Raw genomic sequence first — 11,161 nt, forward strand, 5'->3', positions numbered from 1 at the left:
AGGGACAGAAATCGATTCTTCTGAATGTTGAGAAGAGCCACTTGTTCTACAGCGTGTCGGTCCGAGAGCGAACAAACATTTTGGGTCAGAGGAAATTCGTACCTCTGTGACATTGTCCTCCGGACCTAGTGTAGTGTGTGAAGTGTCTTATTGCAACGTTGACATTATTTCCTATCCAGAGTCAACCAAACGAGGATGAGGTTCACTTCTGAGTCTGGTTCGTCTCAAGGTTTCTTCCTCATATCATCTCAGGGAGTTTTTCCTCACCGTCACCTCAGGCTTGAACATTAGGGATAAATGTTAGATACTTAGATAAATAAATAGTAAGTTAATTTTAAACTTTTATAGTTGTATTCTGTTTCTATACTTCTGTGAAGCTGCTTTGAGGCGCTAAACAAATTAAATTAAATTGAATTGAAAATTGAATTGGATGTTTAGTGATAACTTTCAGACTCCTGCCAGGAGTCCTCAAGTTAAAGAAGTTCACTTCGAGGAGACATATCTGAGGTTTTAATCAGCTCGGTCCGGCCACGTTCGGGTTGCTCGGGTTGAGTAGAGCAGATTAGAGCATTCGTTCCAATACTAGCAGCAGAATGAGTAAGAAAATACCTGATACCTGACTCAGCGTCATTAGAACACACCAGAATGTCATCAGAGCATTTGCATCAGCAACACAATACAAACATCAGTGACAGGCAAATGTGTTTGTAACTCCTCATGGTTAGCTAAGGTGTGTGTACTGTGGTGTGTCTGTAACCTCCCATGAGGCTCTGAATGAGGTTCCTGCACTTTTACCACAAATCAGTTGTAGAAATCAGGAGGATTTCTAGCTAGGACGTCTGTAGACTGAGACAGCTTTCTCTGTTTCTTGCTCTGAATGTCCATTGTTGATTGTTAGTTAGTCTAAAGTATCAGTAGCTCAGCAAAAAATTGGATGATGTCACATGGTTTCATCAGTGGCACAATAAGCATGAACACACACTTAAAGGCAGATATGAAATGACTGAAAAGTTGTACATTAAAAAAATATACACTAAAATGTACATTGCCTTTGTCATGCTTTGAATGGACATTGTGTAGAATATCTCCTTTTAGTTTCTCCTTCAAGAGCATTTTGGTTATTAGCGTTTGGAGAAAAAAAACTAATGACACCTCACAGCTGAATGAGCAGCATGGGCTGAAACATAAACACCAGGGGAAGTTTCAGCCTGTGTAATGACCTGTCGCGACTGTCACTGATCTTTTGCATGGGGACTAAGCCTGAGTCTACACCAGTCTACACATTAGGTGTAGGTGCAGGATTGAGCAGGAGCCACACCAAGCAGGACTGCGCCTGACTAATCAGTCAATCATGACTATCAGGTGTGGCTTCTGCTGGTTGGAATTAAATACTGCACCACATCAGCCCTTTCTGGATACTGGACTGCATTAGTGACACCTTTTGCATGACGTTCATGTGTATGAGATAAGAAAAAGAAAGGGACCGATGGTTGATGAATTATTATGTTGGCTTTGTAGAAGCCAACATTCTGATTTCCTTTATAAGCTTATTATTATTATTATTATTATTATTATTATTATTATTATTATTATTATTATTATTATTATTATTATTATTATTATTATTATTATTATTCTTAGCCACAAATTTATCAAGAGTAACTCGTCCTAGGACTTTCGAGCCACATGCACCAAATTCGGATATGTCGTAGACCCTGGTCTGAAGTTTGTTGCTACTACTTTTCTAAGCGATCGGAATTCCGGCATTCCCGGTACGGAAGCTCAAAGTGGCCTTTTTTCGTATCCACTTCCATTATAAATTTTGGAGGTTTATAACTCGGCAAGTTTTCGAGCGATTTACACCAAACTCGGACAGGTTCTTTAGGACGTTACTCCGGACAAAGTTCCGGACTCGGCGTTCCGACGGAACTTTCGGTTTTCCCGTAGTCGACGATGGAACGTCCCATAGACTTGAATGGGCAATTCCTAAAATTCCTCTAAGCTCTCACACACGCAGCGTGCGCAGAGCTCAGGCACGGCTTCTCTCCTGTGTTCTATGCAGTATAATAATAAGTAGAATCCCATAATGACTGCAGTATTGACATGAAATGTCCAAACCCTCAGTAGCCACTTTTTGCCAAAAGTATTGGCACCCCACCGGGTATACTGGTGACGTCACGTGTAGCCCCGCCCCCAGAATAAGCGAAATCAAAAATGAGCACAATATGGACATGTCATATATCAAAACACTCAGCCCAATGAGGGGAACTGCCCCACGTGTATTTTGGTCACGTCACGTGACGTCACGTGTAGCCCCGCCCCCAAAATAAGCGAAATCAAAAATGAGCACAATATGGACATGTCATATATCAAAACACTCAGCCCAATGAAGGGAAGTGCCTCACGTGTGTTATGGTCACGTCACGTCACGTGTCGTCACGTGTCATCACGTGAAAATAAAAAATTGCACAACACGGACATGTGACATATCAAAACACTCAGCCCAATGAGGGGAAGTGCCTCACGTGTGTTATGGTCACGTCACGTCACGTGTCGTCACGTGTCATCACGTGAAAATAAAATATTTGCACAACATGGACATGTGACATATCAAAACACTCAGCACAATGAGGGGAACTGCCTCATGGGTATTCGGATCATGTCACATGCTCATGTCCGCTCGCCTCCAAAAGTATTGGCACCCTAGCGGTCCAGTAGCTTTCACAATCTTTCTGTCCACTTGCCTCCAAAAGTAACACTAACCCTTATGTCCACTCGCCTCCAAAAAGCACCGGCCTTTGCGAATACTTGCACCGTCAAAGCCAACATCAAAGTTTGTCTCGACGAACTTTACAAATCTAGTTTTTAATTAGTTTGTATCATGGTGGCACATACTGTATGTGCATGCACAGAAAAAGGTATTTGTGTAATATTAACCTGCCCCTATTGTTAGAAGCAAAGAACTTGAACCTTTCACAAGCTTCACTGCAATAGTGAAGCCCGTGCCTGCATATTTACAGGATGTGATGCGAATACCAGATGGCTGCTATGTTGTGGAAGGATAGTCAAACTGATTGCCTGAAGCTTTACTGCTCCAGAGCTAGATTATTTCCTTCCTCAACTACATAAATAAACTCGACATCTGTGGAAAAATCCACCCACGGAGAAACAGTCTATGGATGTCGTGAGGTGTAGATTTTGTCTTGTCTTCTTTCAACAAAACTGGAAAAGAGATTTTTAAAATCTAAAGCAATTAAGTAAAGAGTGACATTCTGGATCAGACACACCAGACCAGTTAGAGAAAGACAAAGAGGAGCTCAGAAATCATGCCAGTGAGATGGCACTGGTCTGATATCTGATTGTCCTATGACTGTGCAAACCTACAGAAATCAAAATAAGCACTCTAAGGAGCAGTAAATGGTAAAAGGTTCTAAGTATAAAAAAAAAAAAATAAAATCTACTTTGCCTTTGTGTCTGAATTTTTTTTTTTACACCCATTTCTAATGAGATTGATGGGTAGGTTGATGCAGGCTTTGTGGAAAATACACAGAAGCCATTAAATTATCAGACAATATTTATATGAAAACAGTGTGCCTAGAATATTTTTCCACTCTGCCATGAGCCACACCTGATTCCACCTGTTTACTTAGTCCGAAATCTAATTTTCTAAATAATCTAATAAAATATAATTCTAATAATCTAAATTTATTTGACTACATTGTCAGGTTTGGCTTGTACTTGGATACACCTAGGCATTGATCACACAAGACACCATCCCCCAGCGCTGTGGCAAAGGTACAACCTGCTGAAGACCTGATTGAGTTTTATTGTAGAATTGAAACCCCCCATACCCGCACTCACCATCTCTTTACCTTTAATACCTCCATCAACCCCTCTTTCCCTCTCTCCTGTGCTCCAGATCAGGGAAGATGATGTGCACCAGGTCTTCAGAATGAACAAACTTAGAAAGGCACCAGGCCCAGACGGTGTGACACCAGCCTGTCTGAAATCCTGTGTTGACCAGCTGGCCTCCATCTTCACACAGATCTTCAACGCTCAACCATCATCCCTGTCCCAAAGATACCAAAGATAACAACTAACAACTACAGACGTGATACCAGACATCAGTGCTAAACGTCTGTAGTTGTTAGTTGTTATCTTTGGTATCTTTGAAGTCGTTCAAAAAACTGGTTCTGGCTTATCTGAAAGACTTCACTGGACCCCCTGCAGTTTGCTTATCAAGCAAGCAGGTCCATGGATGATGCAGAAAACTTGGAACTGCTTCACATCCTGCAACACCTGGATAAATCAGGGACTTGTGAGGATCCTGTTTGTAGATTTCAGTTCGGCCTTAGACACCATCATTCCAACACTCGTCCAGACCAAACTAACCCAGCTATCTGTTCCTAGTCAATGGATCACCAGCCTTCTGACAGATAGGCAGCAGCTAGTGAGACTGGGGAAATTCATGTCAAACAGCCGCTCCACCAACACTGGTGCCCCTCAAGGTTGTGTTCTTTCCTCACCTCTCTTCTCCCTGTACACCAACGACTGCACCTCTAATGACCACTCTGTCAAGCTCCTGAAGTTTGCAGATGACACTACAGTCTTCGGTCTCACCAAGGACGGAGACGAGTCTGCCTATAGACAGGAGGTTAAAGAGCTGGCTGTCTGGTGCAGTCACAACAACTTGGCGCTCAAGACTATCAAAACAGTGGAGATGATTATGGACTTCAGGAGAACCCCCCCTGCACTCCCCCCACACACACCATCATGGACAGCACTGTGGCTGCAGTGAAGGCATTCAAGTTCCTGGGCTCTACGGTCTCCCAGGACATGAAATGGGACACACACCAACACCATTGTAAAAAAGGCCCAACAAAGGATGTAGTTCCTTAACCAGTAGAGGAAGTTTAACCTGCCACAGGAGCTGCTGAATCAGTTCTCAGCCATCATCAAGTCTGTTTTGTGCACATCAGTAACTGTCTGTTTCGGCTCAGCTACAAAATCAGACATCAGAAGACTACAGAGGAAGGTTCGGACTGCTGAGAGGATTATTGTTGCTCCCCTACCCACCCTCCAGGAACTGTATATATCCAGAGTGAGGAAAAGAGCTCAGAAAATCACTCTGGATTTCTCACAACCAAGTCATCCACTTTTTAAACTTTTCCCATCTGGATGGCACTACAGACCCCATATACAGTAGCAGCACACCTCTACCTCATGAACAGTTAAATGCTCCCCAATTACGCAATAACAATGTGTAATAATCTTATATTTATTTGTTACCACCTCTATCTTAGTATATCCCTGCATCTCATTCTATTCTATTCTATTTCATTCTATCATCTATAGCACAACTGTACATACAATTTATTTATTTTTCAATTTATATTCAATAAATTCAATTATATTCAATTTATTATATTTCAATTTTTTATTTTTTTTTGTGTGTATTTGTATTTACATAAGGGGGTCACGGTGGCTTAGTGGTTAGCACGTTCGCCTCACACCTCCAGGTTCGGGGTTCGATTCCCGCCTCCACCTTGTGTGTGTGGAGTTTGCATTTTCTCCACGTGCCTCGGGGGTTTCCTCCGGGTACTCCGGTTTCCTCCCCCGGTCCAAAGACATGCATGGTAGGTTGATTGGCATCTCTGGAAAATTGTCCCTAGTGTGTGATTGTGTGAGTGAATGAGTGTGTGTGTGTGTGTGTGTGCCCTGCGATGGGTTGGCACTCCGTCCAGGGTGTATCCTGCCTTGATGCCCGATGACGCCTGAGATAGGCACAGGCTCCCCGTGACCCGAGGTAGTTCGGATAAGCGGTAGAAGATGAATGAATGAATGAATGAATGAATGAATGAATGTATTTACATATGTGTATTTTTCTTTCTTTATTTTTTATTCTCATCTTATTTTTATCGTCTGTGTGTTTTTGTATCTGTGTACCGGAAGCGTACGATGCTAAAACAAATTCCTTGTATGCGCAAACATACTTGGCAAGAAAGCTCCTTCTGATTCTGATCTCTGATATTCAGAGTGCACATATTCTAATATGCAAAAAATGGTAATGAAATGATTTATTTGACTGCACACGATACAAGGAGAACCTGCTGCGGTGATGCCTGAGGAGTGATTTTTCCCTGCTGTATTGATACATTTGCATTTAGAACATTGCATTTGCATTATTTACCTCATGGCACTGTTTTGTATTGGAACATTTGAATTTTCTATGGGAATTCTGCATATGATACATGATATAATGGTTCTAATAATGGTGTAAGAGTGAGGAGGTCTTTGTTTCAGTCTGTGTTCAGTGGGGTTGAGTCAGAGTCAGGGTTCAGTGCAGGACACTCGAGTTCTTACACTCCAACCTTCACACACCATGTCTTCATGGAGCTCTGTGCTTTGTGTGCAGGGACATTGTCATAATGGAACAGGGGCCGAGTCTCTGAGTTTCTGTGAAGGGAAACTGTAAAGCTACAGCGTACAGAGAGGTTATAGACAAAATTTTGGTAACAGTTTGGGAAAGAAGCACTTAACAGAAACAGATGTGACTGACTATATAGTCAAGTGAAGTCAAGAAGCTTTTATAGTCATTACAACCATATAGAGCTGTTACAGTACACAGTGACATGAGACAACGTTTCTCCAGGATCATGGTGTTACATAACACAAAGACAGAGCTTAAGGACTTAGTAAGTTAGTCCTAGATACATAATGTGCAACTGTGCAACCTGGTGTGCACAGTGCAGGACAAGACAACAAGACAGTGCAGGTTAAAAGACAGTGCAAACAAAAAATACAAGACATTACACAAAAGCAGCACCGACCAGTGTAAATACTGTGTCTAATCAATATTGCATGTGCAGAAATACTGGAATGAACACACTAGTATTATAGAGGTATTGTAATGTATTGTGCAAAACAGCAATCAGCTGTAATGTGTAAAGAGCAAAAACAGTGTGAAGAACATCATGTAAACAGTTTGATATGATGGTGCTGTAGACATGGATGTATATCGGTAAAGTGTGTATTTTGTACAAGTGACCACTTCAGATACTATTCTATATTCATATTTTACTATTTACTATTCTATATTTATATTTTATAGATTTTATTCATTCTATATTAATATTTTATCATGGCTGCCAACTTTTGAATTCAGTTTAGAGTGAGATTTTGGGGGCGGGGCTTTGGTTATGGGGGAGAGGCTTGTGGAGGGGCGTGGCTTGGTGTGGAAAAAAATACAAACACAAAATCCTTGCATTAGCAGAAGTGTATTAAGTATATACTGATTGTCAAAGTATTTGGTATCTGTACAGAATTTCTTAGGAGATTTACATTACATTTAATTTTCACAAACATTTTACAGAAATAGGATTAACATGTGATTAACATGTTCACAGATTAACATGTGATTAACATGTTCACAGATTAACATGTGATTAACATGTTCACAGATTAACATGTGATTAACATGTTCACAGATTAACATGTGCGCTATTGTAAGTGCTGGTGGCTGATTTTGCAGACTTAAACATTGATTGGGATGTCGTTGACTTGACATTATGTTCTTAGAAAACAATAATTAACATTAACTACTAGGCATGTCCAGATATTTGTCATCTGGAAATGCTTTTGTACTGTTTTGTATGATAAAGTTATGTAAAATAACTGTTCAGTGCTGCAAAACAAACAACTCTGCTAATGCTAACTTAATTCTATATAAACTATATAACAGCATAGGCCTATTAGTTACTAGCCTAAACTGGACTTAACTAAAGTTGGCCACAAATTCACAGATTGGAGTTTCCCGAGTCAATAACTCCTGAGCTAAAAGCTCTTTTTACACAAATAACACCTCTTTTCTATCGTAGTAATGTAGAGAGGCAGCTACAACCCAATTTTCCTCAAAATCTGCTTTCCTTCTTGTTGGGCAAAATACATAAGTCTCTATGTGCAGACGACTGAGAGACAGATTCCAAGGGACCGTCTGCAAAGTGCAAAACCCCCGAAAAGCGAATAAAAAAACAGTCAATAACTTCACTGTAATACACTGTACAGTCACCAGCTCACACATCACTGTAATACACTGTACTGTCACCAGCTCACACACATCACTGTAATACACTGTACTGTCACCAGCTCACACATCACTGTAATACACTGTACTGTCACCAGCTCACACATCACTGTAATACACTGTACAGTCACCAGCTCACACATCACTGTAATACACTGTACTGTCACCAGCTCACACATCACTGTAATACACTGTACTGTCACCAGCTCACACATCACTGTAATACACTGTACTGTCACCAGCTCACACACATCACTGTAATACACTGTACTGTCACCAGCTCACACACATCACTGTAATACACTGTACAGTCACCAGCTCACACATCACTGTAATACACTGTACTGTCACCAGCTCACACATCACTGTAATACACTGTACTGTCACCAGCTCACACACATCACTGTAATACACTGTACTGTCACCAGCTCACACACATCACTGTAATACACTGTACTGTCACCAGCTCACACATCACTGTAATACACTGTACTGTCACCAGCTCACACACATCACTGTAATACACTGTACTGTCACCAGCTCACACACCACTGTAATACACTGTACTGTCACCAGCTCACACACATCACTGTAATACACTGTACTGTCACCAGCTCACACACATCACTGTAATACACTGTACTGTCACCAGCTCACACACATCACTGTAATACACTGTACTGTCACCAGCTCACACATCACTGTAATACACTGTACTGTCACCAGCTCACACACATCACTGTAATACACTGTACTGTCACCAGCTCACACACCACTGTAATACACTGTACTGTCACCAGCTCACACACATCACTGTAATACACTGTACTGTCACCAGCTCACACACATCACTGTAATACACTGTACTGTCACCAGCTCACACACATCACTGTAATACACTGTACTGTCACCAGCTCACACATCACTGTAATACACTGTACTGTCACCAGCTCACACACCATTGTAATACACTGTACTGTCACCAGCTCACACGTCACTGTAATACACTGTACTGTCACCAGCTCACACATTACTGTAATACACTGTACTGTCACCAGCTCACACGCCACTGTAATAAACTGTACTGTCACCAGCTCACACACCACTGTAATACACTGTACTGTCACCAGCTCACACACATCACTGTAATACACTGTACTGTCACCAGCTCACACACCACTGTAATACACTGTACTGTCACCAGCTCACACATCACTGTAATACACTGTACTGTCAACAGCTCACACACATCACTGTAATACACTGTACTGTCACCAGCTCACACATCACTGTAATACACTGTACTGTCACCAGCTCACACACATCACTGTAATACACTGTACTGTCACCAGCTCACACACATCACTGTAATACACTGTACTGTCACCAGCTCACACACATCACTGTAATACACTGTACTGTCACCAGCTCACACATCACTGTAATACACTGTACTGTCACCAGCTCACACACCATTGTAATACACTGTACTGTCACCAGCTCACACGTCACTGTAATACACTGTACTGTCACCAGCTCACACATTACTGTAATACACTGTACTGTCACCAGCTCACACGCCACTGTAATAAACTGTACTGTCACCAGCTCACACACCACTGTAATACACTGTACTGTCACCAGCTCACACACATCACTGTAATACACTGTACTGTCACCAGCTCACACACCACTGTAATACACTGTACTGTCACCAGCTCACACATCACTGTAATACACTGTACTGTCAACAGCTCACACACATCACTGTAATACACTGTACTGTCACCAGCTCACACATCACTGTAATAAACTGTACTGTCACCAGCTCACACACCACTGTAATACACTGTACTGTCACCAGCTCACACACATCACTGTAATACACTGTACTGTCACCAGCTCACACACCACTGTAATACACTGTACTGTCACCAGCTCACACACCACTGTAATACACTGTACTGTCACCAGCTCACACACATCACTGTAATACACTGTACTGTCACCAGCTCACACATCACTGTAATACACTGTACTGTCACCAGCTCACACATCACTGTAATACACTGTACTGTCAACAGCTCACACACATCATTGTAATACACTGTACTGTCACCAGCTCACACACCACTGTAATACACTGTACTGTCACCAGCTCACACATCACTGTAATACACTGTACTGTCAACAGCTCACACACATCATTGTAATACACTGTACTGTCACCAGCTCACACACCACTGTAATACACTGTATTGTCACCAGCTCACACATCACTGTAATACACTGTACTGTCACCAGCTCACACACCACTGTAATACACTGTACTGTCACCAGCTCACACATCACTGATGTGCCACTGTACTGTCACCACTGATACTACAACACGTACTTGGTGGAAATGTCTTTTGTTAATTTTTGTTTAAAAATTGTTTAATTTTTTATGATTTATAATAATAATAAAAATCAATAACACGGCTATTATGGAAATTATATTCAGTAACTTCACTGTAATACACTGTACTGTCACCAAACTCAGATCACACATCACTGATGTCCTGATAGTTATACTACAACACTTACTTGGGGGAAATTACTTTTTTGTATAATTTTTATGATTTTTCATTAAAAGAAATCAATAACTTCACTGTAATACACTGTAACTATCAGGACATCAGTGATGTGTGAGCTGGTGACAGTACAGTGTATTACAGTGATGTGTGAGCTGGTGACAGTACAGTGTATTACAGTGATGTGTGTGAGCTGGTGACAGTACAGTGTATTACAGTGATGTGTGTGAGCTGGTGACAGTACAGTGTATTACAGTGATGTGTGTGAGCTGGTGACAGTACAGTGTATTACAGTGACGTGTGTGAGCTGGTGACAGTACAGTGTATTACAGTGATGTGTGAGCTGGTGACAGTACAGTGTATTACAGTGATGTGTGAGCTGGTGACAGTACAGTGTATTACAGTGATGTGTGTGAGCTGGTGACAGTACAGTGTATTACAGTGACGTGTGAGCTGGTGACAGTACAGTGTATTACAGTGATGTGTGTGAGCTGGTGACAGTACA

Source organism: Tachysurus vachellii, chromosome 21 (genome assembly GCF_030014155.1).
Source record: "Tachysurus vachellii isolate PV-2020 chromosome 21, HZAU_Pvac_v1, whole genome shotgun sequence".
Lineage (NCBI taxonomy): Eukaryota > Metazoa > Chordata > Actinopteri > Siluriformes > Bagridae > Tachysurus > Tachysurus vachellii.